The sequence below is a fragment of the Pipra filicauda genome, unplaced genomic scaffold, assembly GCF_003945595.2.
Source record: "Pipra filicauda isolate LSUMZ 115617 unplaced genomic scaffold, ASM394559v2 scaffold36_size6622888_pilon, whole genome shotgun sequence".
NCBI classification, from domain to species: Eukaryota; Metazoa; Chordata; class Aves; order Passeriformes; family Pipridae; genus Pipra; species Pipra filicauda.
Window position 1 is genome coordinate 2,663,895 of NW_024104498.1, and position 25,657 is coordinate 2,689,551.

Genomic DNA, 25,657 nt, shown 5'->3' on the forward strand with positions numbered 1-25,657 from the left:
TATTTTCTCCCAAGTCCCAAAATATTTAGATCCAAGTGTCAAGGTAATGCACATGAACAAAACAGTTCAAGCAAAAAGAAAACGACCTGTGGGTAAAACACAGTATTAAAATGTATTTCAGACCATCCTTCAGGACAGTTCTCCCTCATTAAGGCTTGAATTTGCCAGCAAAAACGGCATCCAGCAAGTAAACAAACTCCACTATTTCAGAAGCCAAAGACCAACTCGCTGCCAACTCCGTCGCCTTGTAACTCCCAACCAGGAACTCCCATGACTGAAATACTTTGTTAATTGACAGTGAGTATTTTTCTAGTATAGAAGTACTTCATCTACACAAATGAAGTGAGCACGGCAGGCTGACTCTGATGATGTCCCCCTGAAATGAGCTGACGCAGGGAGGTGTCCCCTCCAACTTCACAGCATTGCTTTTCATCACTGTTGTTTTAAAAGCTGCTCCAAAACTTCACTGGTTTGAAAATAAATACTAAAAGGCAAACTGCAGAGGAAGTGGGAAAGGCTATATTGTCCCCATAAAGCAAGATAAATTGAAGAAAACACTATCCTCTGACACTTTCTGATTTTATTACTAATTTCAGACAAAACCCTCAGCCTTTTGTGGAAGATAACTTCTGAGCAATTGGTTCTAATTGTTTCAAAACCAACCACTGAATTTTGTACAAAACATAGGACAATTGCCAGTGAAGTTTATGCCTCACCCCTAATAAGGCTGCTTTATGAGCTATCATATTCTGCAAATTTCATTTAAAACCAAGCTCTGCCTCTAAACTCTTTAACAATTAGATTAAATGTTTTGCTACAATTTCATTGGAATTCAATTGAGACGAGACTTCAAGTGAAAGAAAACTTTGAAATGCCACTTGATTTATACCCATCCTTATATTGCTTAAAACACCCAAGACCACTTCCAGCAAAAAAATTCAATTGCTGCAAAAACTTAATGGGCCTTAACATTTCATATTCCACAGAGCCAAACACGGACAGACAAACTGCAGGTTGATGTTGTTTAGAGCACTGTAGGACACCAAAAGAGCACTCCAGGGTAGAAAGCTCCCTGCTGCTAATGGTCTGTGTTTGAGCTGTGACAAACACATAACACATACAGGGTGAGAGCTCCTGGGGGCAAAGTCATGACACAAATGAAGCAGCCCCTTCAGGAGGGGGAGGCACAGATTCACTGGTAGTGACTGTTGTGAACTTGCACACGTACAGGCAAATAAAAGGTAAAAAGCAAACTAGGCTGAAAGCTAGCCTGAGGAACAAAGAGGTTGACATATGAATTTAGGATACCATCAGAAAACAGAGAAGGAAATACATGCATGCAGTGGGGAGAAGGAAGGGATGCCCAAAAAGGACAACAGTTACTTGCCAGTTGGTGAACAGAACCATAGAATTGTAAAGGTTGGAAAAGATCTTTAGGATCATCAGGTTCAACCATCAATCTAACACTGCCAAATTCACCACTAAACCATGCCCCAAGTGCCACATCCACATGTCTTTTAACCACCTCCAGGGATGGTGACTCCACCACTTCCCTGGGCAGCCTGTTCCAGTGCCTGACAACCGTGTCGGTGAAGAAATTTTTCCATATATCCAATCTAAACCTCCCCTGGTGCAACTTGAGGCCATTTCCTCTTAATACTTGCATGAAACAAATAGGAATTGATTGAGTCTGCACTAACATGTGAGATTGAGCTGAAGGGCCACTAGAAGTGGTGAGCAGCATTTTGATATTTTTCCAGCATCTTCTCTCTCATTTGTTATTTTTAGCCTGCTGTTCTAACTCATCAGGGATATCTATAATGTGCCTGTCTATTCACCAAATTCAAAAGTCAGATTTCCTTCCAAGTTAAAATCTTCTGAGGGTATACTCAAAAGTTACCTACACTCACATGCACACAGACTAGCCAGGTACCCAGGGCTCCTGGAGCTCAGGATCTATCATAGCACTGATTTGAGAAATCCCTGCTCCTAAGGAAAACAACTAGACAACACCAAGGAAAAAAGTCAAAGGTATGGTAATGAGATGCTGTTTTCTAATGGCAATGAGGAAGCAGCCAGAAAACCAAGAGAGATTGTGAGGTGGAAGGAGGGAAGGAAGCATATCAGGACATAAGATTCTCATCCTGAGGCAACCAGCTTGTACGAATTCCACTACTGATGGAATTACTTTTTACTCATTAAGAAACTCACTTCAGATAATCTATTAGTGTCTGATCTTGTTGCTTTCAGAACAGAGAGATTCATTAGGAGGGTTAGACAGCGATATGTCCACAAGGCAAATGAGTCAATGTGAAGGTGTTTCAATGTCTGCATCAGGTCACAAGGAAAGTGCTCAGACTCCTGTCACTGGTGCAATATCTGTTCCACGCTGGCCACCATAAAGCAAGTTCTGGTGGCACCATGTGCATACAGCCAGAGAGTCCAGGGCTTATCATGGGCCAGCACAACTCAGAGGAGACCACTAGGGTATTTTACATAAATACATTACCTATTATCAGAAACAAAAATGCTTCAATGGAGAAAGATTTTTGTTTACAGCAACCATGAGACATGATAGCAAATTAACTGTATCATGTTTCTGATAATCCTTTTTGACAGAATTCATTAGCCAACTCAGGAGTCCTGCAGCTGATTTTCATTAGGATGAGAAATTTATGATAGAAACAAGTACCTCAAGCAATTCTGTCTGAAAACACAGAAACCACAACAAGGAAGCAAAGAAAACCAACAACCCCTCCAATCAACCAAAAAAAATCCCAAACCCAAACAACCCAAAAAAACCCAAACACCACAACCCCAAACACCCGGATTTGCTTTGAATGCAACACAAATTAAAGTGAAAGGAGACATTTTCTTTACTCACACAGTATGAAACTTCTTTCTAGCTGACATTTAGTCCAGAAGGATTTTTTGGCTTTTCCTCTGAACTTGACTGCCAAGGATTTTGTGACTACACTCGATGCTTTAAACACAGCCCCTCTCACTGCTCCAGTACTCCATCTACCTTCTCTTGCCTATATATCCAAAGCTTCATAAAATCACATGCAATGAAACCTCCTGCCCACATGCACCCCGTGCTTGCTCATGTTTGAAGTGGAAGCTGCTATCACTCTACCATCTGTTCCGTAAAAGAGCATCTCTGTTTCATAACGGTATTCCCAGATGAAGGGCAACTACTGCCTCCCCATTGGCAGCAACAGTTTTAGTCCAATTCAGAACAATATCTATTAGCAAAAATAAAGGGCAAAAATACTGCATTCCAAACTAAAAAGGAAAAAAAAAATCTTTATTTAAAGTAGCCTGGAGAGCAACCCAAAAGGCTCTGAAGAAGCTAAGGAGAGACAGTAACATTACACACGAGTGTGTGGGTCTGCCCTGTTTTAAACCCTTTAAATGGAACCTTTTTGGTGCTAAAGAAAAGCGATAACATGAAAATGTTCATGGCAAAAGGCCAGCTTAAAATGTCCTTGGATCAAAGGCCATCCAAGGCCACCTGTCCTTGCCTTTTTAAACATAAATCTCCATTGTTCATTCATTTTCTTTCAAAGCATAACAAAGTACAACCCAGTTATGAAAATCTGGGAATAAATTTAGGAAAATGTTTGAATTTTGAGTGTCTGATCCTACAACTTTAGTTCTATATCAAACAATCATTTTAAATAGTTCTTTTTTTTTTTTCCCAGGCAAAACTGCTCTTCAGTGCTGCATTGTGGAGTTTCACACCCACATTTTTTCTCTCATGTTCAGGCCAATATCTCTGTTTAGTCTCAGTGGCTTTACTCTGTGACAATATTATGGATTCCTAGCACTGTGAGTTTCTATTCTTTGGTCCCTACCTACAGACACTGGATTTTAAAAATGTTCATTGAAAAAAATTTAAAATTTTTATTGATCATTGTTAAGATCAAGCTTCCAAAACCTGCACAACCTACCTGTGCTTGATATAGCTTGTTAAATATTTTATTTTATTTGTGTTTTTATTAGGTGAATTCAGCCCTCTGGGGCATTTTTACAAAGGATGCTTTTGAAATGTAAATGTGATTGATTTGATATTACAGCTTATATTATTCTTACTTGCACAGTGCCTTTGGGAACAAGAGAATGGAGTTCTTGTTTTTACTGATGAAAAGGTCTATGGTAGGTATTTTCTTCTTTTCTACACACAAACACAAAAAGCCTACCAATTTCTAAAACAAAAAGAAAGAAACAGCCAGCAATCTTCTTATGTTCGTGCTAACTAACTTTTAGTGCTTCTCCCATTTTCTGAACTGTTTCGGGTAACAAAGCCAATCAATTTGATACTGCTGCTTAAGATGCAAGTTAAAATTTACACATGGTGCAGTTCCACCTTTAATACAGAGAACAGTGCAAACTGCACCACTAATGAGAAGTGCAAACAGCAGGAGAGGTGGCGGAGAACGTGCTGCTGTGTTTGCCATTGCAAGGCAAAGGTGGAAAGGCATAAGAAAAGTTTGAAACACCCTCTTATAATTTACTCCTGTAGCGAGAATGATTTGACCATTTTTAAAAAGTAGTTAAATAGATGGCAAATCCTTTATGTAACATGAAGTCCTCTAAGAAGAATGTATTCTGGAAGAATATTCAGACATCTGGAAATGATGGGCCATTTGAAACCCATGTGTTCCACTCTCCCCTGTCCCCAGGGGATTGGAATGGACACAGCAAATACATTTCACAGTTCTGCCACGAAATTTCCTTCTTGTTTCAAAGGAAGGATATTTTTATGGCTTCTACAACCTATCAAATCCCAGCAATTTAGCAGAAATACTTCTGAGTGTAATAAACAACGGAAACTGTTTCAAAATAGTGATGTACTGTCTGGGGAGATATTAAAAGTAAAGCGAGTAACTACAAAGCGATCTGCATTTCACACACACAGTATTAAAATACACCCGCAAGAACAAAATGCAATTGGGTAAAATTTAAGCAATATTAAGCATGGAGTTTTTCCAGTGAATTGGTAAAGCTCAGAAGATGTAACTAATTAGAACAGAAGGCTGCAACAGTTAGACTCTTTCAGAAAGAATAGTTAAGGTAACGTTGCCATATGGTTCTGAAAACTCATTTAATGCAATCCAAATAGAAGAACATGTGCATATACCCCTGTGAGTTGCCCAAGCATTAATACTGCCTTTTAACTCAGCCATTTAGTGCAGGCACAACTGTTACTGAGCCACATGACTTCAGACAGTAAAGGTGAAATTAAATTGTGAAAATATTACAAAAGCTGTGAAAACAGCATAAACCAAAACAAAATAAATATTCACCTATGTGTTACATGACATATGATGTTCCCTTCTGCTGAAACAGAAGCAATGTACAGCAACAAACTTTTTAACTTCAGACAAGCAACTGTATCCTTGCACAAACCCACACACTGGTTTAAGGACAGTGCAGTCACGCTGCGGATCCTGAGGTAAAGGACTTAATCTATATAATATCTAAATTGCAAAGCTGCACGTTCAAAATACAGAAAGAGCCACAGCTATAAATCACTTATGGAAAAGCCCTCATGTTTGACAGTATCAGGTGCCATCTGTTCCTATTCAAGTGTGCTCCCTGGAAAAAAATCAAGAAGAAAAAAATAAGAGTTTGAGAACGAAGTTGGCGTGACATTCATGGATCTAAGAAAGAGTTAGAACTGAGAAACTAACATTTAAGACCTTGACCAACAAAACTTGGCTGACATTCACTTCTGTGAAACCGCAAACTCGTTTTTACTAATGAAGAAGCAGCATTGTAGGAAGTTAGTCTTGCCTTTAACTGGGATGTTGCACTACTGATACTGATCCAAAAATAGCAGAAGCAGAACTTTGGCTCTTCCTCTGTCAAACTTTGAGAGAGTCTGGACCTCATTAAAATACCAAGGCTCAATTCACCGCCTAACATACAAACTGTTCATTCTACTACCCTGAAAAAAAAAATTTATGCACCAATAAGTAGTCTGAAAACCTTATTCTCTGCTATTCTCTCTTCTGCTGGAGCTATTCTTACCTACTGTGTCAAGATCTGTCATCATTATAAGATCTTTGACTGCTAGTTATTTTTACCATTGTACATAGCATGTTTTGGGCATCAAATGATACACAAAATAATTCCTTTTATTGAATCCAGAGTAAGAATGGAAGACTATTTCTGTTATTGTTCAATGAATAAAACTGTCTCATATCCATAATCCCGGGCTCATCCCTTAGGAGGCAGAATATAATAAATATAAATAAATATTTTTATTTATAATAATTTTTATTTATAATAAAAAATAAATAAATATAATCCCCTGGGAGGTTTCAGTAAAAATGGAACTGTGCTCCAGTTCTGTAACTGGTAATTTCCTCTCACAAGCTCTGTGTTGACACAGACACCACACACATTCTGCTCATGCCAGTGGTGATAGGAGAATGGCCCTGTATTCCTACCTCTTCCAGTTCCTCAATCTTAATCACCTGGGGGCTGAAGACACTCCCTTAATTGTGTATATTTTACAAGCAGTCAATGCAAAATTAATTACTATCTCCTTCCAGTCCTCCAAAAGACATTTTAAAGGATTTACAGACGTATACATTTTTAAGAAGGGTCCTCCATTGATCTATGTGTGCTGCTTTCTGTTCTCTTCAATCTGAGTCTTGAAAAACAAGGTACCTTTTCTGCATCCCAGTGCCTAAATGTATTCATTGACATTTAGCAATATGTTTTACTACTCTGTTGTATTGGAACTGCCTGGTCACCCCATAGTTTCCCCACGGGTCAACGACACTTCTAAGGAGGGAATAAGCAAAATGCTGCTTGAGCTGATGGTATCACTCCCTTATTGCGAAGCCTTTGAATTAAAGGTTGTGAATAACAGTAACAACACAAGGCAGCTCCTTGCTTTTGGTGTCAGATCCCTTCAGAAACTCCCTTAGGGCTCCCAGTGAGGCCACACTCACAACAATGGGCCACAGGAAAAAACTGCACTGCCATTGCTTTTAAGGAGACAACAGGAGTTTGCAGAAGGTTAATTTGCAAAATAATGTGGCTGTAAACAAGATTTTTTGAAAGCTGCAGCACTTGTTTAGAGGAAATTTCTGTGGTACAGAATGCAACAGGAAAACTGCAAAGAGCATTAGCTTAAGAATCATTCTTTTGTGTCACTTCCCCAATTGGCAACATTTAGCCAGTGTGGAAAATAGCTGTTTAAAAACCTGTACTTAAACGTGTAAGATGGATATTCAGATATTTTCATAATCCTCACCACTGAAGATTCACTCACTAGTAAAGCTTTGCATCATTGAGCAGTCTTCATAGAGAACAACATGAATAATATACATTAATTTATGATTTATTTATCTTTACCCCAACTGCTTCAGAGACTACATTCTTACATATTGAAATCCAGCCACCTCTGGAACAGAGAAATTAGCCATTCAGTGCCCCAAACCAGCACACTTTGGGGAAAAAGCAGACCAAAAAGGTGCCAGAACAAATATTATCTGAAAAAAAGGTGTCATAGAGATGTCAGTTCTGTAAAGAGAAAGATATAAACGTCTCATGTGACAGCCTGCAGTTTTATGGGAACAGATGCAACAAAGATACCTCACGAGGGCACACAAGTTAGAGCAAGGGACAGACTTCTTCATTCGAGGCAGATAGTTTATATATAGGGATCAAAGCCTTCTTCCTTGAAATCAGCAAAACTCCTCCTGATTTCTATGCATTTTCCTTCCCATAGCTATGTTTCAATAGGGGAAACCTTAAGGAAAGGTGAACAAAAAGCTGCTTCTGTGAGGAAAATGCCTCTTTTGAAAACAATTATTAAAGGCCCTTCTTTGTTCTTGTGCCCTTTTCATTCCCACTCCACAGAAGACATCAAAATCTGTTTTTCATCTTCTCAGATCAGCACTGCCTCTTGTTACAACCATACCAAAGCTGACTGATCAGCTTTGATTTTTCGGTCAGCTATTTTCCATTTGCAGTCTCTGTTCTGGCAAATGCTCCAGACAAAACAGCTGAACATCAGCTACCTAAACACACGTGCCCACCACCATTTCAAAGCCTTGCTCTCCTGCTGGCTGCCCAAGAAGGCTGTGTCATGCCCACCAGTGTGCATGTCCTCCTGTCCCAGAACACGGGAAATGCCATCAGCCACCTGGATTGCAGCAGGTGAAGCAACTGAATCCCAGCGTTCAGTACAGACCTTCCCAAACCAGAAATATTTTAGCAGTCTGATAAGATCTATTCCAAATTCAGCACCTGGGTCAGGGCAGAGGAAGAAGAACCTCAGAGCTTCAGGTACTTTTATTCACACGATTTAATTCCACTATTGTGTTAAAGGGCAGATTCCCCAAAGGTCACATCGAGCTTATGGATTTAAGATCCGTGTATTCTATAAATTCACTGTATAGTTCAGTTTACGTATTAGTCACTGCTATTTTGTAACAGTAGACTGTTATAATAATAGTATTTCATGTTGCTTCGCAGTTAGGGAAGATGGAATAATCATTTGAGAATCCACAGGGAGCCAGTGAAACCAAGTAAATGTTTTGCTATTCAAATTGTGGTGTGAAAGCAAAATTTTTCATCAAAACTGCTGGTATAGGTTTTTCAAAACCTCTTTAAATACCTTTCCTACAGGCTCTGTCATAATACACAGTAATGTTTTTTCCTGACTCCCAAACATGAAATTAATCATTGAATTACCTAATTATTTCTCAGACCTTTATGATTCTTAGAATATTCTTTCTACATCATTTGACTGTTTTATAAGTGATTGCAAGAAAATACTTTAAAATATGCATTACTTAAGAAATCAGCTTTGATAAGAATAAAAAATGATTGCTATCTGCTAGCAGAAGAACACTGTAAGAAGTTACAATAGTTTGACTGCACGTTGAAGTGAAGTTTGGATTACAATATTCAGAGGCAGGCAGAATAATATTGGGTGAATTAAAAAGGAAGGGAACACTAAATGTCTGGGAAGAAATCAGTGAATGTCTTAATTTCCTGCTCAGAAGTAAGGTCGGCAGCTCCTTGAAATTTGAATAAATGTTTACACTAAACACCAAGTTACAAAACTGTCACATGTATTTTAAGACCAAAAAACTCCAACAGATTCTTCCAGAAGAGAAATGTCTTAAATCATATTTCAAAATATTTCAAACCCTCTGTTGTTTGGGAGACCCTGGTGCTTTGTGCTACTGGTTTTGGTGCAATTGATTTACTTCCACAGAAATCATTCATCTATCAGCAGGGAAAACATAAATGTCAGAGCAACTATAATATATGTGCACCAATAAAGTCATCTGTTATGCCTTCTTTTCTTCTTTTTTCCTTTTTTTTTTTTTTTGTTTGTTAGACCCAGCAAATAGAAAAGGCTTTATTAACCTTCAGTAGAATTAAATGTGGGTTTTTTAAACAAAGGATCAGTGGGTGATTTCCACCCAGGAGTCCTTCAGAAGGGACAATGAGCCCAAGCTGCAGACCAGTAACCAAAAACTGTCAATGCCAGTCTGTCCTTGGCAGTATCCTTTAAAACTTTCCTGCCTCAGTTTCCTAATGTGGGATCATAAATAACAGTGTCATAACACTGATGATCTCTGAGGCCAACTTATTCTTGTGGCTAATGCTGACAGTAAATTTAACTATAAATTCAAAAGAAATCATATGTGTGAAAAAACACACATATCTTGTGTGAACAGATGAAAAAAGAAGCACAAGTCACTCACTTCCTCCATGTCTTCTAGCAGCTCTCAAATCATTTTATTCAACTTATTCAACCATCTCTGATCCACGTTCTCCTTTAGCTAGTCTGACTAGGTTAAAATAAATAAACAAACAAAAAAAACCCCAACAAAATGCCACACACCACATAAAGACAACTCTGCTAAAAAAAATTAAAAATAGCAATAATAATAATAATAATAATTGAAAAACAAAAACAAACAAAAAAAACCCAAAGTAAAAAAGAACATGCTGCAAATAGTGTAGCTCTGTGTGATGAGTTCCTCAAAGGAACTACAAATATAGTTTCTGCTCTGGAATACCATACACCTGGTACAACACACTATGGCTGTCTAGGATTAATGAAGTATCTGGGAGATTTTTTTTTTCCTTTTGTTGTCCCATAGTAAACCCCACAAATGCCAGCAGGAATAGTCTGTGTTATGGACCTCTTTATTGCTGACAAAATAAAAAAGGTCCAAGTTACTGTGATGTTCAACTTCCTTCATCCCTCCAAAGCCTGCCTTAAACACCTTCCAAATGACTAAACAAGCAGGTAAAGTGAAAACAGCAAAGAGAGACATGAAAAATAGGGGTTCTTCCTTTAAAACATCCAGAAAAAGAATTTCAATTTTGTATCTAATGTCTACACATTGTGGCTCACAGAAACACTAAAAATGTATAAACAGAATGTGAAATAGCTTGAAGAACCAGAGACCAACACATCTGTTAAAACCAAATGGAAAGTATCTAAAAAATTAAAGAGGTTGTAGGAATTATTTGGTTTATTCTTTTGCATCGCACCCAACCATTATGTGTTCTTCTCTTCTAATTCAGTCCTCTAAGCTCTCAGAGATTAATAAACACAAGTGTCCAGCCATAATGTCTGTTTTTATCAGTCTTTGATCAAGCCTAACTGCAACAAATTGGGAAGATTCTTTAAGTAGTAATTAGTAATTAGTAGTAATTACGGAAGAGCAACAAAATACTTGCACAACGTATGTATCTCAGACCAAAGCTACCAGCAGTAGTGAGGGAGGATAGTACTAAACTGCTTTTGAAGACCTCAAAATATATGAGCATGAATTGTCTCAGCTAAGTCCCAGGATAAGAGAGGATACAACATGCTAAGACTCACAGTAAAATAATATTTTTGAAGATTAAGGTGTTCTTCATCTAGTATTTTCCATCTATTGTAAAGAGGATGGACATGAGGCCAGCAAGAAAATAAGGCTGAGTATAACCACAAAGGGAATATAGAAGGGGAATGTCTTCAGTAAAGTGGATTGCCTTTAATTTGGATTAATGACATGCATAACACTACTGTCCTGCCCTCTCAGGGCAAAGAAAAAAACCAAAAAAACCAAACCAAAACCAAAACCCAAGCGCAACATACATTGCAAACCACATTTTACTGTTTGCATGGGCTGCATTTTGAGGTTGTCAATATGCTGAAAGAAAGTACGAGATAATTAATGAGATACAGCAAACCAATGAGAAAGGGGTATTTTTCTTCTGTGTCTCGTTCTACTTCATTAGCCAGCAGGAGTAAAGTCTTGGAGCGTGCAACTGAGCAATTTGTCTGTTGTCTCAGATACATCCCAAACATATTTGATATGCTGGAGGAGAAAAAAAAAAACATCTCTCCTTGACTTCCTTATTATTAATCCTCATCTGAGAAGTCATGCAGTTTTCATGTATCTGCACCTGAATAGCCAACAAAAGTGAGAAAAGCAGATGTCTATGTCCTTTGGTGATACAACCCCTTCTTTTCATTATTAAAAAAAGAGATTTTGGGTTGTTGTTTTTTTTTTTTTTAAATCTAGAATCAGGGCCATGAATCAAGGAAAAGATAGCCAGTCTTAAGCACATTACCATTTCCCAGCTAAGACAGACACTACCACTTCATAAAAGAGCAGATCATTAACTTCACTACCACCAGAAAGGCTCATTCTAGAGAGATCTATTTTTACTTCTTCAATACCATTAAAATATGTCTACAGCCAATCCTTATTCAGAGCTAAAGGCAGTTTTTAAATTACCAGTTATGATGTTAATTTTTTGCTAACAAGATTTGTGATTTATATAGCAAGCACAGTTTAATACAACTATAATTTGCTCTCCTGCTGCTAATTGATGAAAAAGCACTACATACTTTTTTTAAACTTTGAAGAAAATTTAAGCATCGTTTTCTAGTGCAATATTGACCTTTATTGTACACAAACTGGTTGAAATAATAAAGTTATTATGATCTACAAACCAGTTCTAGGATTACCTCTAGCTTCCATACCCTGAATACCTGTTACATACCACCAATGAATTAATATAATCTCTTTGTTTGCAATGGGAATAGTAGTAGAGGAAAACAGAAGGATAATAAAATGTACAACCAGAATAATGTGAGTTTGGACACAATTTTCAACTTTGTTACGTGTAATTTTGAAAAAAACAAAACTGCTATACAGGCATATATAATAATTATAAAATAAGTCTTATTTAAAAAAAAAAACAACACTGACATTTCCTTTTAGTTAGGTTACAGAGCTTTCCAATTCCCCTTAAAGCACTGCTTTTTATTTTAGCTAGCAGAAATTCTGGTAAAGGTAGCCAATGTTTGTTCCCTGACATTTCTGCTGAGAAGAAAAACAAGGATTTGCTCATCTTGCTCTCTGAATCCACGGTACATGTGTGAGAAATAATCAGTAGATCTTGGCTGATACTGCAGAATATTTCTGCAAACAGTCACTGCAGTTGTAATACTTGGGCCCACAGTCGGGGGGTCATCCTTGACTCTTCCCTCTCAAGAAGGAAAGCTTCAGTGTCCCGAAGCTGCTTTCTATATAATATTTCCAAAGCACATTCTTGTGCTGTGTGCACATCAGTACAAACTAATTTGGGCCTCTACTATTTCAGTTTTGATGACTTTTCCTTCACACAGCTGCTAAAAATTTATTCATTTCGGATGCCCCCAAAGAGCTGCTGCCAAATTTATCTTCTCTTTTCCCCAAAGCTTTTAATTTACTTCCATCCAAGTGAAAAAGAAGCTACTGTTAGACCCTGCAGAACTCAGCTTTGTCCTCTCCTTGCAGTGTTCACCCCAGCTTTTCCTTTGGAAACCCCCTGGCAGGTGACTCCCTCTATTACCACCTTCAGTTCATCTGAACATCTCTCCATTGACTCCGCACAGCTTTCAGTCCTGCAAAGCCTTGTCTGATAGAAATCAAATGAAACATCTTCCTTTTCTTTCCAGTACTCCCCATTCTGCCATTCCTTGCTCTGCCTTTACACAGAGGTCAAATACCAAAAAATGAGGTATTTACACAGAGGTCAAATACCAACACCCCCTAATGACCATGCCCCCACCAGCAATAATTAGGATGAAACAGAGCATTGCAGCTTCCAATTGTAGTAAGATGATTACAGCTACACTTACCCTCCCTTTGGCTCTTCTGCTGTCAGAATTTCAGAGACTGTCTTTATTCACAGAAATTTTAACAAAAAAAACACCCAAAATGGCATACAATGGCTTTTGTACAACCCCAAGTCTGCCTTTGCCTGCATGCATTGGAATGTGACAGCATCTGACTTCTGACAACATGAGTAAGATGCAGATCAAACCTGAAAATAGTGTCTTCAATATTAAATGCTTGGACAGGACCAAGTGATTCAGTCCAGGGAGTATTATTTAGTAGGCATAAAGTGATTTTTTTTTTCTCTATCAACCAAAACCAAAGCAAACCAAACCCAACCAACCAACCCACCAACCAAAAAAAAAAAACCAAAAAACAACCAGCTCCTCCTCTTTGGAAAATATTTTTCATAGGAGCACAATGTTTATACAAATTTTTAAGAGAATTTTTCTAAGACTTTACAGTTTAAATCCATGTTTTAACAGACTTATGCATATTAAGTTTGCTGTTAAGCTTCCTGAAGCAAATACTGCTCTCCTTGCTCTTTATTTGAAGACTAAGTGGTTCCTGTCCTTAATTAGCTTCTTAAGGTTCTAAGGTTTTTACCACCACCTCAGTTTAGACGGACAATGAAATTAGTAGAGAGCTTCACCTTATAAGTCAGAACATTACAATATCATCTTTAAAATACAATACGTCATGTAGTACATGTAGTGGGGGAAATCCAGAATTATGAATGACATTTACATGCTTGCACCTAAGACTAAATTTTGCAGCCACAATCAATAATGCTTTTTAGCTATGACATCTTTACAAAACACAGCTATTTACTTAAAAAGCTTAGGTTAAAGCAAGTATCTCCAGTGAGAAAGAAGACAATTCCAGTTTATTTCTAACCCACTACTGAAGGTATTATTTAAAATTAGGGGGATACCTATCTAAAAGGGCACAAAGTCATGATACCTGGATCACTCATAGAATTCTGAAGAGACTTTTTGTATAAACAGGTTCAGGCCAAAGAAGATTCCTAGAGTTAGTGACAAGTGTAATTCTAACACAGAAACTAATGTATATGCTCCAGGGAACCACAGAGTTTAGACAAACTTGAGTTAAGGGAAAGTGCTCTCTTAAGATCAAAAAGAGGAACAACGAAACTTAATTTGCTTGATTAAAACAAATTTGATGTATTTCCAGAAGGAGAAAAAAAAAAAAACTTCATCTCTGATCAACTGAGATTCTTTGAGGATACTGCCAAGATGAAAATTACAGCATAATTCACCCAATTCTTTTTACCAAAAAAAGGAAACACATCTCTGAGGTGAGCTCTAAGGTGAGAGCTTAATTACAAGGATAGGAAATTATTTTTAGAAATGACTAACTAAAATTGCAAGAAAAGCCAAAGGTTACAAAGCAAGCTTTTAGTAAAAACAACATCTCTTCTGTTCCCATTTCTGCCTATGACCACAAGTGGAGGAGGACCTATAAAGACTCTGCCCTCTCCGAGGGAAACAACAGGAATCAGGCAGCAGGACTTCTCTTCCTTTTCTCCCGGACTCTTTTTGGAAGGAAGGAGAGACTTATCTAAGGTAGTAGTAAGAGGACTTTTCTCTTTTTCTTCTTGGACTCTTGTTGAAGAAAAAAGAGAAATTTGATCTAATGTAAATATATTATTTCATAGTAGAGGTGATAGCTAAGTTGTTACCTATATGTATATATTTGTAAATAAACCTTTGTAAATACTTTGCCCTTCCCCCAATACTGAGTAGTTGTGTTTTGTCTGAAAACTCTCACACTGATGTTGACACATCAGTCTGTGTCAACACTGATGGTGCTAAATCCCTCCCAGCTCTCCACATGAGGTGAGGAGGATATCAAGTCCGTGCCATCACTTTTCCCTCTCACACTAAGACAAATTGTGGGAGGGAAGGCTTAAACTTAGAAATTAGATTTCTGAGGGTTTCAAACCACCAGAGGTTTAGTATAGAAAGGCAGAGATGCAGTGTTCTCTCCCCTGGCAGCACTATGAGCAGGGTCTCTGCACATGGAACACACCCTTGGCACCACATCCTCCAGACAAAGCTGTCTGTTGTTTCTTGCAGTCACTGTGGAAGATGCCTTGCCCTCGTTCAGCTGGGCACGAGGATCTTTAAAGAACAGCTTCTGTAATCCATAGGGTCACCTCAGCCTTCAGCCTCAGGAAGAGCTGAATCTGAAATTTGTGAGAGCTCTGGGTGGAGCACAGAGAAGGCACAGAGCCTGGGAACTACTGAAAACAGGGAACAGGCAACAGGGCAAGGACAGGACCCTGCCTGGGACCCTGTGGACACAGACACCAGATCAGCCTCCAACTTCACACTCAGGTGAATTGCTGGGGAAACCTTGGACCTTCCTGGAGATTAGCATATGCACAACATGATCCAGCAGTTCTGTGGAATTAGGATCAATATTTTCGAGTTGGGATATCAGTATTAGATCGATAAGTGAAAGAGCAGAAGAAGATTTCACTTCTAAAATACTCAATGGTCATAAATAAGTGAGCACTGCAAATTATACCAAATGCAAAAGAAGGCAGATCATTCAAGAGCAGGTTCAAGGCTAACAGACAGTAAAGGAGTTCAATAAACTTCAACCAATACATCTTACAGCAAAAGGAGAGGAAATTCTAAAACTCTTGCAAAATCTGTCCATGAACAGATAATAAAGAGGCAGGAATGTATCTCCAGCATCTCAAAGTCAATGAGGGTGTATGCTGGGGATTACAAGGGAGTGCTGCAGCTATTGGAACAGACTGATGGGCTACAAAGACAATTGATCTAACCAAGTAAGGTATTTATGCTCTTTCAAAAAATGCATCTGTTGATACTACTGAGTGCAGAGAAGAAAGTGCTCAAGTACAGGGCAGGAGGGGAAACCACTCAATGTGCAGCTGCAACAATAAAGCTGAGTGTGAACCAAGACGGCCATCACTACCATCAGTTTTGCAGTTCAATTAAGTTTTTCATTCACAAGTCTCAGAGGATTATACAAATGTTCGTTAATTAGGTAACCAATCTCTGTCCAACTCATTTCAGACAAGTTAACTAAAAAAACAACAACCCCCCCCAAAACCCTCAAAAAACCCACACAAACAAAACCTGCCAAACCCAACAGAAAAGATAATAATTTCCCAAGCTTGCTGTTTTATGATTATACTGCTACCCAAGAGGTGATTTTATGGCGTATTTACATGTGAGGCAACATCTAAGAAAGCTCTGCATTTTAAAAGTGCTTGCTGAGATGGAAAAACACAGACAGAAAAGCAAAAAAGCTCAAGTTAGACTCCTTGGCTCCATCCCCATTTATTCTCCTCCAGTGAACTTGGTGAAAGAAAGGAATTAGCTCCTTCAGATACCTGATATCAGAAGCTAGAAATACTGAATCTCCCTCCTGCACCCACACACAAAGAAGAAACTGATCATGAAAATGGACCAGAGTCCTGCCCCTGAGCAGACAGACATGAAAAGAATTTAGTTAGAAATTGGAAACCCTTCTGATCACAATGAAAAATTGCAGTGAAGCCAGACAGAGAGAACTCGAATAGGAGCAGTCACATTATCATCTGTAATGGGCAACCAGGTTACAGCCACAGGCTACAAACAGCATTTGGATTTTTCAGCATAAACTAGGAGGACCTATACAGAATTCTAGAAGCGTTTTCAATCCACAATTTCCATCATATACCAACAAAGCATGATAATGGATTTGGAGAAAAAGCAGATTGTTCGGTTGCCAAGCTGTGTGAAATGGCCAAGTCCTGCTATTAGAAAATCTTAAAAAGATAAACTAAAATGCAATAGATTAATAAGGGGAAATACAAATATAGGAAACATATAAGAATGCTCAGGAACTCTATTAATACAGATACATGCAAAACTAGTGAGCAAGATACACATCCAAACAGAGATGACATGTGGTACAGGCTTAGAGGCCATTCATCCAATACTTCAGAAAGTAAAAAAGCAAGCAAAAAACAAATGCACAAGTAGAAAACACAGATGAACTTAATACAAAGGTGTGTGGGAATCAGGAAGAAAAATACCCAAGGTAGTAAAGCAATGGTTAGTATTAAGGGTCATTTGCACTAACTGAGGTAAAGGAAATAACGCACCATTTTGAAACAGGGAGCAACAGGGATCAGTGGCTGGAAGATAACATTTTGCATGAATAAAATTAATGCAGTGCCTTGTTTGCAAAGCAAAGACAATACTAGGTATAGAGAAAGAGACACAAGTACACAAATTTTAATCAGTTAAATGCAATATGAACCTTTGTCCATGTACTACACCAGGCAAATTTCCTCAGAACTACCCAAGAAAATAATGCAAAGCTACTGTCAGACAAACTGAATTAAACAGTGATGTAACTGAAGTACACAGATTATAATTATATACAAAACCACCAAAGAATAAATACACAGAGGGAAGTTTCAGAAAGTACAGACAACAAAATCACTGCCTTCAGTTAAAACAAGTGTGTGGGTGCTCCTAGCAATGCTAAAACAAGCAAAGTGTTCTTATGAGAGATGCAGCTCGTGCAAAACAAAGATGCAGCCTGACTACATCTCCTTCAACTCGATACAGCCATCAGAGGTAGCATGAAGCTTATTACAACCATCCCACCTTGAAGCACTGTGTGAATGAAAAGGCAATCACATAATGTGAGGCCAGCGAGATGGGGCCTGAAGGATCATTCCTATAAAGAGGACAGTCAATACCCTGTGTGTGAAGGTCACTATCACCAGAATTAAAACACACACCTGATTGAAAAGAAATGTCTTGCAGTAGTGTTTGCATGTGAAAGGTTTGGTCCAAGGACAGGAAACCACTCTAGTGAAAACATCATAAATCACCAGAGAGCTGCTTAAAAAAAAAAAAAAAATTAAAAAATTGATGACAAGGAAAAAAGACTGATATATACATAACTTCCCATCCAGTACAACCTTGCAGCATCAAAATATGGCAGCTCAACAGCAATATTAACTCTTCAGCTTGACAGACTCAGCTGAAACAGTTTTATACCCATATCAGCTTCAGACTTGTTAATAAATAAATAAATAAATGAATGAATGAATGAATGTTGGGTCACTAGAAGTTCCTAACACAAACTGTGAAAGAGTCACACATTCAAAATCAGATAGGTTTCCTGACATTAAAGCACCAATTGCTTTCGCCTTTCCTTGACCAGCACTTGTTATATAAATATACAGACAAATTTTTAAAAGGTTAATTCAGACAAAACGAATGGCGCATTTTCTTCAGCACTGCCTCTTCCAGGGGAAACAGAAGAGTAGGACAAGTTCCCAAGAAGGACAGTATGACTGGGTTCATGGAACGGGACAGGGATCCATCTCCAGACAGGGCTCAGTGGAAAAGGTCTTGCCCGTCAGGGTGTCACCCCCGTGGGCTGTGCCACCACCCCTGTCCCTGCAGCAGGAGCCTCACATGTGCAGCTCCACCCTCTGCTGTTGGCAGGAGTCAGTGATAACAGTTCACTACTGCCAGAGGAACTTCTCTCTCCCCTGAATCACACAGATGATGCTTTCGTGTGCCTGAGGTCCCATTCCAGTCCCTGCTGACTCAGGTGTCTTTTCTTTAAGCAGCTACAGTTTATTACTCATCAGCCGGGACAGTTCTGTTCACATTTCTGGCTAACTATTAAAGTACACTAATACAGAAGATTTACAAGAAAATGGACTTCAATGCCTTGGATAAAACCAGTATTAATCATGCAAAGATGTCCTCTGTGCATTTGTAAATGTAGTGGAGAAACCAAGAAGTCTGGCTGCGTCCCAAGAACGTGCTCATAGCACTAGAGCTATCCAGTGTAAAATATAATTTTCTAAATACCAGATTAAATAAATACTTCATCCCACAAGTGGAGAAATCTAGAGTCTTTTCCAAAGCTCTTTTGTAATTTAAAATATCATTTTTTGTGCAAGAAACCTTGAATCTGGGAAAGCCAGGTAAAGGAAAAGAATCCCCTTGCCACACATCCAAAATGAACCCAAACAAACTAATCTAAAGAGAAGCATGAGTTTTAAGCAGAGTAGATTCCAACAAGTCCTTCAGATCCTGCATATGGCACAACTGCAAGGGATGACTAGGTCTGAGAGCTTTAACATAGCAGAACTTTGAACTATCATGTTTCCTATCCCTTTAATATTATTACCGTGTTAAAAGATCCTCCTCCTTTGGAAGCAACTTGGTTCTTATCCATTCAAAATAGATTCTGCAGGATAGAAGAAAGAAAAGCCCAACTTCAGAAGCAACGTGAAATGAGTAAGACATGGTCTTCTATTTGAAAAAGTTAAATAGCTTTTTCCAAACTCTTTGGTTGCTAATTTATCCCTCTGTTGGCAGATATTTTTGGTCAAGTTGCTGGAAGAGTTGTTCTGTTTTACAGTTGGGGGAAAAAAACAATAATTCTTTGAAGACATCTCAGTCTGGAGAAACCACAGGCAAAACATTAACTTTGTCCTTCGAATCAATATAAGGATTGGGCAAAAAGGGACCATTTGAGAGAGACTAATCCTGATTTCATCTACCTGAACTGAACTCTGCAACTGAGAGTCAAACTTATAAACTGTTAAATTCTTTCTGCATAGCAAGGGACACATCCTTTCTGCCCTCTCATGCAGTTTGACCTCTGTGTCATACACAACCATGTCTCACCCAAATAACCTGCATCAAGCTGAAAGACTTGAGTTATATATTTCAATTTAGCAATGAAATACTTAGCCTACTGTAACTACAGAACAGAAAAAGCCAAAGCACCAATATGACACAAAGCCTTTGCAATGGCCAGGACCTAATGAGCAGAGAAAAGCCCAGATAGTTCCAGAAGCCAAAACCACACCTCTGCAGCACAAAGCTGAAACACTCCCAGAGTTCCTGCCAGGCTAAGCCAGAGGAAAAACCTGAATGATCACAGGTCTGCAAGCAAATCACTGCTGAGACAGGCAAGGGAATTCTCTGCACCAGCTTCCTGGAGATTACGCTGACCTGACCTACTTCTTATCCAGATGTCAGCTACGACCTGGTTTTGATGCTCCCAAGGAACCCTGATTTCACCAAAGTCAAAATACATAAGGGGAACAGGCAGAGTGCAGAAAAACAATTCATTCCTGGCAGGCAGTTAGCAGAAACCCTGATGTATGCAATATAATCATCATATTAATGCAGAGTCCTATGTAATAAAAGCTAATTTCTTTCAGGGTTCAGTGAAGGAAAGAAACAGGCCAAGGAACCTTTAATTGCACACCTCCAGTACAAACAGATTAAAGAACATCCCCCAGAAATGGAGTAAAATAGATATCTCGAGAGAAGCAGACAATTTCTCCTTAAATACTCACAGTGATACAAGGCCATTGTCTCCTAAGGCACTGTTCCAAATCTTCATCCCTTGAGTGCCGTGAAAACTAACAAGAGTCACTAATGACATGTCTCCTACAAAGGGCAGGCCTGTTGATAATATTACTAGACTTATTAGCAGCATTTGTTCCTGTTCAGTAGATCCTGCAACACCCCTGAGTAGTGGTGATCAGTGACACGCAGATAGTTCTGTTCAGACTTGGCTGCAATTCTTGCTTTCAGTTGGTGAAAGTGAATCCATTCTCTCACTTTGCTGGGTTTATGCACATATAACTTGCTTCTCCCCACACTGATTTTAAGGCTTCAGGGCAGGAAATACTTCTTTTATGACTTTTATTTGTTCTACATGAATTCATAAGTATTCTTGTAAAGTGCAAGTGAGATTAATACATAAGCACATTATCTAGTAAACTATGTGAGTCCTGGCAAACTCTGAGCAACCCAGCTGAAAGGTGGCAGCTCTGACAAGTATCAAACACATATGACACAACTTTCCCAAAGTCGTGTCTCATTTAGTTTTCCATCTCTGCTTCTCTACTTTTATTCTGCCACTAAGTTGCCTCACTTCAACTCCCACTCCCAAATCCTCTAGCTTGTTCTCCTCCTCTCTCACATTCAACCAAAAGGCCACCTACCTAACTCATGTAGTGGGCTCACAGCCTTATATTGCTTTTCATGGTTCTGCTGCATCACTTATCACTTGATCTCTGCAAGGATGAACAGTGCCAAAAGCACAACTGTGAAGCAACTAAAGTGAGAAAACAGGGGACACGGACACACACACAAAAGAAAACAGGAAAAAAAAAAAAAGAAGAAAAAAGGAAAATAGCCCCTGTTTTTATGCAAAACATAAGGCAGCTAAACTCAGCAGTGTGACGTAAAATAGTACTGACATCTGCACTTTCAGAGTGTGTGGTCTAATCTCTGCTGGAATCTCTAGTGCTTAATCTGTCAGTCACCACACACAGATTTAGTATTTACTGCCAGGTATTAACCTGCAACTGTTTCAAGCATAAAAATCATCAAGACTGGACAATACAGCTAAGAAAAACATGGGGTTTTTATCAACTCTCTTCACAGAGATGTCCTACCTTGTTTTAATTAATAAGAAAACCCCACCCTACAGACTAAGAATTTAATCTTAAACTAAGTATTTTGCCAGTATGACCACAGAATTATCTCTGAACCAGACTAAAATGTGAGGATAAATTCTCATTAAGAAAAAAAGCCAATCGCACAGTGGCAGATTAGAACTAAATTTCCTTTACTTTAAGTGGCAGAGGACTGTGGCAGGGAAATTTCTGGGAAGGTTTTTCCCCTCTGGACCACACCATCTTCTCCAGTCCCAAAGAGCCTTGAATTTTTACCCCCGGAGCTCCTTTGATTAATCTGGATGCAGATCATGAGTTTTAACAAGAGAGAGCTCTCCTCAGCCATGTCAGGCAGGTTTCCACTCACCCCAAGTATTAAAAAAGTAAAGGTTTTTCTTTCCTTCCTACTGTTCTTTTCCTTTTAGGAAGTGGAAGAGTTAATTAAAACAGATGGCTGTACAAACGAGAAAATGGAGAAAGATATTTTCTCCTTTAGGAAGGGCAGGAAACTAATCTGAAACAAATGTAAATAATTACCTTCAGTCTCTAGTTCCTACAAGTAAGATCCAAACTGCACACAGTTCAAAGGGTTTCTTTACATTACTGTTACTAGTGTCATGCAAATATTGGGCCAGATGCCCCGTTGCTCAAATGCACTAATGAAGCATCTACTATATTGAGAATGTGCTGCACTAAGCAGAGCCCACGGGAGCCCACTGGCAAGAAGACAAGATGAAGAGAGCAACACTTTGGTAAAAATACTGGCAGCCCATGATTGTGTGATTGACAGTGAGAGAAAAACTCTCAGGTCTCTCACTACAGTTGAATCTCCTGATTTCCAGGATGACTTTCCTTAATATTGTCCTGTACTTTCCTTAATGTTGTCCTGGACTATTCATAGCATATTTTGAAAATGCTACATTGTCTACACTATACTGGCATTTCAGGACAAGGGTTTTGGAGCTTCCATAGAGTAACTCATAAGAGTAACTTTATTTTATGGCTGCATCCCTCATTAGACAATTTCTCATTAATTGTCGTTGGTCGTGAAATTTCTTCTCCCTTCATTCATTTTCCAAGGCAGAGATCACAAAGAATTACATGCTAGAATATGGCAGTTCCTTCACCGGCTAAGGAAGTGTCTTATGTATTTTATTCTACTAAAGTCAAAAGTCTTCTCTGCCTTCTCATTTCAAAAGGTACAATCAGACAACAAACATTTTTCAGCCAGTTCTTGGCAGAGCTCCTTTAAACACTACAAAGTCATTCTGCTTGCCAACTCATCTACCAAATACGTTCCTTTGAATTGGAATGACCCTCACTCCAGTAAATTTCAAAATGTAAATGTAGTTGATGGACTACCTGTATTTGCCAAACTAAGAGCTATACATTTATGAACACTTATTTCTGTTCAAGTAAGAAGAGGATGCAAGACTATGTGTTTATTTTCATTGACGATCACGTTTCTGTCTGATGGAAGGCTAAAAGCTTAATAAAAAGCCTCCTTGAAATTAAGGTCACTGGAATCAGATACTCAAGGTTTAATTCACCATATGAAGGTTACTGAAGGAAATCATCAGAGACGACTTTGCACAATATGAGTAATGCACAAAGACCAGCATACAAATTGAAGCAACAGGTTTCTATATAGGGTGGCTGAAACATTTAGAATGTCAACAGAGGATCAATTTAACTGTCCAGCATCCAAACAACTGTAAAGAGCAACCCTGAGCAAGACTGATGCTAATTGTGAGCTACCACAGAACCTCAGCATGGACTCAGGCAAACTGATCCTTATTACCACTAGAGAAATAAGTGGGAGTGCTGGTACTGGCTGAGGAAATACCTTCCTTGTGCTAGGCTGGTATTTAAAAGCAAATGCATTTTAAAAAAATATAAAACACAAATCAAATGCCTGTGTAACAACCACAGGCACGAGCTCACTAAACACTGTACTCAAAGGTTTCCTTCAAACACCCCTCACTTTCAAATCAAATTTAGAAGTTACTTGTTTAATTCTGCTCTGAAAATATTCCAAAATCATTATCAACTGTATGCAAGCCTCATTTTCACAAAGTCAGGTTAGTGCTGTACATAACCAGTGGTCTTTTGCCTGGAATAGCAAAGATAAATAACAATGCTGTGCTTCAAGATGTCCCAGGACTTAGTTACAAATTAAATAATACATCACCTTCTTCAAGGAGAAATCATGTAACTAGAACTCCATGAAATGTTTGATCTAGCTACAGACTAACTGCAGACAGACATCTCTACAGTGTTATTGTTATTGACAAAACTTCCACAACAGGGACACAACCTAATAAACAAGAAGGATCAATTATTTCTGCACTACATTCGTTACCATCTCGGTTCTCCAAGCCCTCTAAGTAATTTCCTCAGGAGTAATTCAAAGCAATGGCAAAGAGTCCTTGGAAAAGTGTTTGACTTTATCTGACTTCTGGAAACTTCTGTGAGCAAAGATCTGGCATTTATCAGTATATTCTGCAGTCGGTACAGGACATGCTTACATTAACTACCAGTTTCTTTTCTCAGCGATACTTCTACGAAACATTTTTTTTTGGATGACATGGGGTCATTTCAGCATCCCAGGAGAACAGCATCCCCTTCTCCCCCACATCCTCCCCATTCTTACATCCCCAGAAGGTGGATCCAGCAGGAACACAGCGCATGAAGCAAGGGTAGGGAACAAGAGGTCCCAGGTTCAACTGCTTCAGACACCACTGTGCCTGCCTGTGTGTGTGGATGCATTACCTCACTGAGTGCTCCTTCAAAAGGAAAGCACTGATAAAGTAAAATAAACACCAGCAGTATGTCATTGAATACTTGTCTTCACAAAGCCATCTGATCCCTCATATATAAAATTCTGACATTTTGCCACAGCAAGTACTGGTTACTCTAAGCACGTCATTAGAAATGTGAAGATATTTGAAAAAATTTCATTTCCAAATCCTTTATTTCACAGTTGCCAATTCAGATCACAGTTCTTTTAAAGATTATTTTTTTTATCGGTGCACTAACTTTACGCCTTTTTTTAAACAAACAAAATCTAAAAGCTGCCCAGACACCATTTCTTTACTGGCTCTCTCAGAAGACATTAAGGCAGGCAAAATTTTCTGGTTTATTTGCAGTTGAATGTAATTTCACACTCCTCAAATTACAAGTTTAGATCCTATCAGTAATCCAGTAAATATGTTCAACTTCTCAAAATTTACCACAAAAAAAATCTTTCCATAGAACCAAACCAATAAGTAACATAGTATCTTTGCCAAATTTTACCCAGGTTAAACCACCATTCTACCCACACTGACATATAAATGAAATAATCGATCATCTTCCTAACAATGCCCAAGATTTATATTGATTGTGCCATTTAAAGAGAGAAAAAAAATGCCATCTTAATCCTTACAGTGAACATAAAGAAAGAGTAATTACAGAACTACTGGATGGAAAACAATCACAGTATTTTAGTTAAAGAAGCTGAGAATAAGTAGTATAATGTACTCATCTGTTGTCTGTCATAATGAAGGCAGTAATTTGTTCCAATACCATTTAAGTATCTTAAATCATTTGGAATGCATGGTAAACTTCACAACAGTATTGCAAACATTTAAAAAGCTATAATTTTGTTAGGAATATGAGTTCAAGATTGGGATGGCAACAACAGGGTGTGATTAAAGTGAGACACTTCACTTACAAAATTTCCAGGAGGGGTCCAGGGGCAGGAGAGGGGAGGATGTTTCCTTGGAAACTAGTCTACATGTATAGTTGCACTGTTTAATATGGATTAGATGGCACAGTTACTACAAAGCAAATATAATTATTATTCTTTAAACTGAACAAATCTAGAATACAAACATTTACAAACTCTAAGAAACATAAAAGGATGCTCAATAGGAAGGCTCAAAGAGCAAGAGTGCACAACCAGAGCAGGAGAGAACAGTCACCAGTGTCCAGGTTGGGAAACTAATAACAAGAATAAATTCCATGT

The 25,657-nt window shown here is 38.5% G+C and overlaps 1 protein-coding gene across 2 annotated transcripts in view; it reads right to left on the minus strand.

Moving 5' to 3' along the window:
- Positions 1-25,657, minus strand: part of ST6GALNAC3 (ST6 N-acetylgalactosaminide alpha-2,6-sialyltransferase 3) — a 191,621-nt gene that overhangs the window by 149,780 nt on the left and 16,184 nt on the right. The window contains exon 1 of one of the 2 annotated variants that reach the window (XM_027746118.2): positions 2,885-2,972. The exons of the other annotated variant lie outside the window; for it this stretch is intronic. The gene's annotated coding sequence lies outside the window, so the exon portion shown is untranslated. Of the gene's footprint in view, positions 1-2,884; positions 2,973-25,657 lie in introns of those variants that run through there. 2 annotated transcript variants of the gene reach the window in all.